We start from the raw sequence: 4,367 nt of genomic DNA on the forward strand, positions 1-4,367 counted from the left end.
TTATTTATTTAATTCATTTTTGAATCATCCTAGCATAGGCTTGGCACTGTTACGCCTGCAGTCCTAAAACAAATATGTCTGTGCACCAGAGGGGGGCATTGCTGACCAAAGCTGAAACTTCAGACCCTCCAAACGCTTGAATGTTTGTTTCCACTCAACAACGATGAGCTGTGCGACTGTATTTGGAGATAAGTTTTATCATAATTAGCTTTTCAATTCAAACCACATGTCTGTGCATGGTGTAAATATGCATTTTATTTGCATATGTGTTTTATTTAGCACATTACTACACTAAAAAATATATATTTTCACTATTTGTCATCACAACTTAGATAATGTGGTTCAGATAACTTAATATTTTGTGTTTCTGTTGATTAAACCAATATCCTACATTGCATTAACACATATACATTAAAACATGTGTTTCAATGAACTCAAAATGTAAGGCAACCAGGTAACTTACTTTTTTAAGTTAAACCAATAATCATTTTTACAGTGTATAAAATACAACACTGAAATGTGAGAGGCACTTTTTGAAAATCTCATTAGCTAATAAATGTGACCTGTACATTATAAATCTATACGGGGAAATTAGCTGACTGAGTTGTATTCACAGACAGCAGGCTACCATATGACACACACGCACACGAATCACATCCAAACAGAATAATCTCACAGCCGTTTCTCCATAGGGATGGATGATTCCTGGAAAGGCAATGTTTGTCACAATGCATTTTCTGCTCAAAAGGCAGAGAGCTGTCTTTGCCCAGGCGCTTACGGATTATAGTGCCATTATTCTCTCAGTATCTAGTTTCATCATATCACTTGGTGCCCTGACTTCACCATCTGACATGTTATGTTGTATCTGGACATGCACAGTAAAAACAAGGACATTGGCTGAAGCACAGCTGTTTTGAAACGAGGGCTTTCTGCTGTCGTTTTTGAACATGAAACATGCCATAACATGGATATATTTAACGTAATCAATGGCTTGAATATGTCAGATGAGATCATTTTATTAGTCATAAGAATAATTATATGTATTGACTGTTACATGTTGTGGCTGTGATGCCCTTATTATGCTCCTCTTTGTTTATTCATTACACTGATGTGTCATATACATCTAAACAAGACCCATCAAAGAATATCATAGCTGTTGTCCTCTTTATTACAGTCAGCAACTATTCAGGCAGCTTTACTTTTCTTGTCCACCAGCTACACCAAACCTGAATAAACAAAACCTGAAAGCTGTCAGATAGCAAAAAAAAAAAATGTCTGCTTCATTTTCATATATATATATATATATATATATATATATATATACACTCACCTAAAGGATTATTAGGAACACCATACTAATACTGTGTTTGACCCCCTTTCGCCTTCAGAACTGCCTTAATTCTACGTGGCATTGATTCAACAAGGTGCTGAAAGCATTCTTTAGAAATGTTGGCCCATATTGATAGGATAGCATCTTGCAGTTGATGGAGATTTGTGGGATGCACATCCAGGGCACGAAGCTCCCGTTCCACCACATCCCAAAGATGCTCTATTGGGTTGAGATCTGGTGACTGTGGCGGCCATTTTAGTACAGTGAACTCATTGTCATGTTCAAGAAACCAATTTGAAATGATTCAAGCTTTGTGACATGGTGCATTATCCTGCTGGAAGTAGCCATCAGAGGATGGGTACATGGTGGTCATAAAGGGATGGACATGGTCAGAAACAATGCTCAGGTAGGCCGTGGCATTTAAACGATGCCCAATTGGCACTAAGGGGCCTAAAGTGTGCCAAGAAAACATCCCCCACACCATTACACCACCACCACCAGCCTGCACAGTGGTAACAAGGCATGATGGATCCATGTTCTCATTCTGTTTACGCCAAATTCTGACTCTACCATCTGAATGTCTCAACAGAAATCGAGACTCATCAGACCAGGCAACATTTTTCCAGTCTTTAACTGTCCAATTTTGGTGAGCTCGTTCAAATTGTAGCCTCTTTTTCCTATTTGTAGTGGAGATGAGTGGTACTCGGTGGGGTCTTCTGCTGTTGTAGCCCATCCGCCTCAAGGTTGTGCGTGTTGTGGCTTCACAAATGCTTTGCTGCATACCTCAGTTGTAACGAGTGGTTATTTCAGTCAAAGTTGCTCTTCTATCAGCTTGAATCAGTCGGCCCATTCTCCTCTGACCTCTAGCATCAACAAGGCATTTTCGCCCACAGGACTGCCGCATACTTGATGTTTTTCCCTTTTCACACCATTCTTTGTAAACCCTAGAAATGGTTGTGCGTGAAAATCCCAATAACTGAGCAGATTGTGAAATACTCAGACCGGCCCGTCTGGCACCAACAACCATGCCACGCTCAAAATTGCTTAAATCACCTTTCTTTCACATTCTGACATTCAGTTTGTAGTTCAGGAGATTGTCTTGACCAGGACCACACCCCTAAATGCATTGAAGCAACTGCCATGTGATTGGTTGATTAGAAATTGAACAGGTGTTCCTAATAATCCTTTAGGTGAGTGTATATATATATATTACTGTGGTCAAAACGATTAATCGCATCTAGCATAAACGTTTTTCTTTATAATAAATGTGTGTGTGTCACATATATTATATAAACAAAAACGTTTATGTTCGATGCGATTCATCGATTTGACAGCAATATGCTACTAGCCTGGCTGCGCCCTCCTACGCACTTCCGCTCAATTTCATTTTCCTTCAGTACTACGTCTGGGACTGCTGTATATTCTTAGGTTTCCAGAAATCAATTTTTTGTAGGACCAATCAGCGAACAGAGGGAGTGGCTGAGAACGATGACGTTGATGTGATCACACACATGACTGGCGTCGGCCAATAGTGTGACGTACAACACAGACGTGCTGCTCTATCAAACTGCTCTATCTATCGAGAGAAGGAAATGAATAGTGGAATAAAGTCGTTATTTTTTTTGTTTTTGCGCACAAAAAGTATTCTCGTCGCTTTATAAACTTTATAAAAGACAGACATCTTATTCTAAACATAATCCTCTGATCATTCGGACTTGTTGTTTCCAGCCGGTTTCGGCGCATGACATTACGTTACGACCACATGTTAGCGATTGGCTATGGCAGATCCTGAGTGACTCTGGGCAGATCCAATAGTTTTGAACTTTAACAGAGAACCCGCCTACAAGGAAGTAAACGTTTCTCAATGGAGAGAGGCCAGACTCTCTGTACAAATGAAATGTACGAGAGTCTGGTAGAACCAGGCTAATATGCTACAGCCTATATGGCCTAACCTAATGAGCGCAATACTGTCTCATCGCATCTTCTTCATAAAACTCTACCAAACTACCTGAATATGAATAATAAATAAGAAGTGTGTGAATTAATCAGTGACCTTCAGAGGAATTTCTGTAAGTAATTTTCAGGGCGCAATCGTTTCAGGTTTGTCGTGCAACCCAAAATTGTATTCTGGCATCCCAAATAACCATCAACTACCTTAAAGTCGGCTTGAAACGGAAGTTGCGATAGTCCTCGTCGGAAATTGATTGGATGGTTGTGGTTTGCTATTGGTTGATATTATGTGAATGATGGATTGTCCCGCCCTCGTGCTAGTAAACACGTCATCAGAGAAGAGATGTTGCGAGAGGGAGAGGAATGATAACAATGGCATGTGAATTCAAAAAATAATCATGTGCATCATTGCATGGATAAATATATATTTTTAAATAATAAATAGACTTCTGCAATATTCAATTAAAAAACAATCTGATCTGAAGACATTTTTAAATTAACACTAAAGTTCATTTTGTCATATTGTTGTGTTGTGTGAATAATCTACATACAATAAAGTGATGTGTTTTGTCAATTATACGTCCGATACTGAAACGCTGTTGAATTGCGTAAATAATTATGTAAAACGAATAATACTTTTTTGTTTGGACTTCTTCGTTATGACATCTGATAAACAATAGGCTACCTACTGTTAGCATGGAACAATACCTAATTCTTTTCCATAAGGCTTCGTGATGTATTAGTCTACACTGAATGACGTAAAACGTTACTTTTGCCATTCAGATTTTTTTATGTTATTGTTTGGCGAAAATACACATCAGTAAATCATTTGCTGAAGACAGGCAATGTCATGCCGGTTTTTTTTTTTTTTTTTTTTGCAACACCCCTAACAGTCTGTTTCGGTGGTGCGTGCTTATTTGCTGTCTGCGCTTCTATGGCAACGCAATAGATTATCCATCCCCATGCACGTTACCACATCTGAACTGGACATCTTTTGCACATTGGATTACTGATGTGTCAATGGCCGGGGGCTTCGTAAGTGCTGTTTCAAGAGTAATTTGAAAAGGAGGTGCTATGATTTGTCATT

The sequence above is a fragment of the Rutilus rutilus genome, assembly GCF_951802725.1.
Source record: "Rutilus rutilus genome assembly, chromosome: 23".
Lineage (NCBI taxonomy): Eukaryota > Metazoa > Chordata > Actinopteri > Cypriniformes > Leuciscidae > Rutilus > Rutilus rutilus.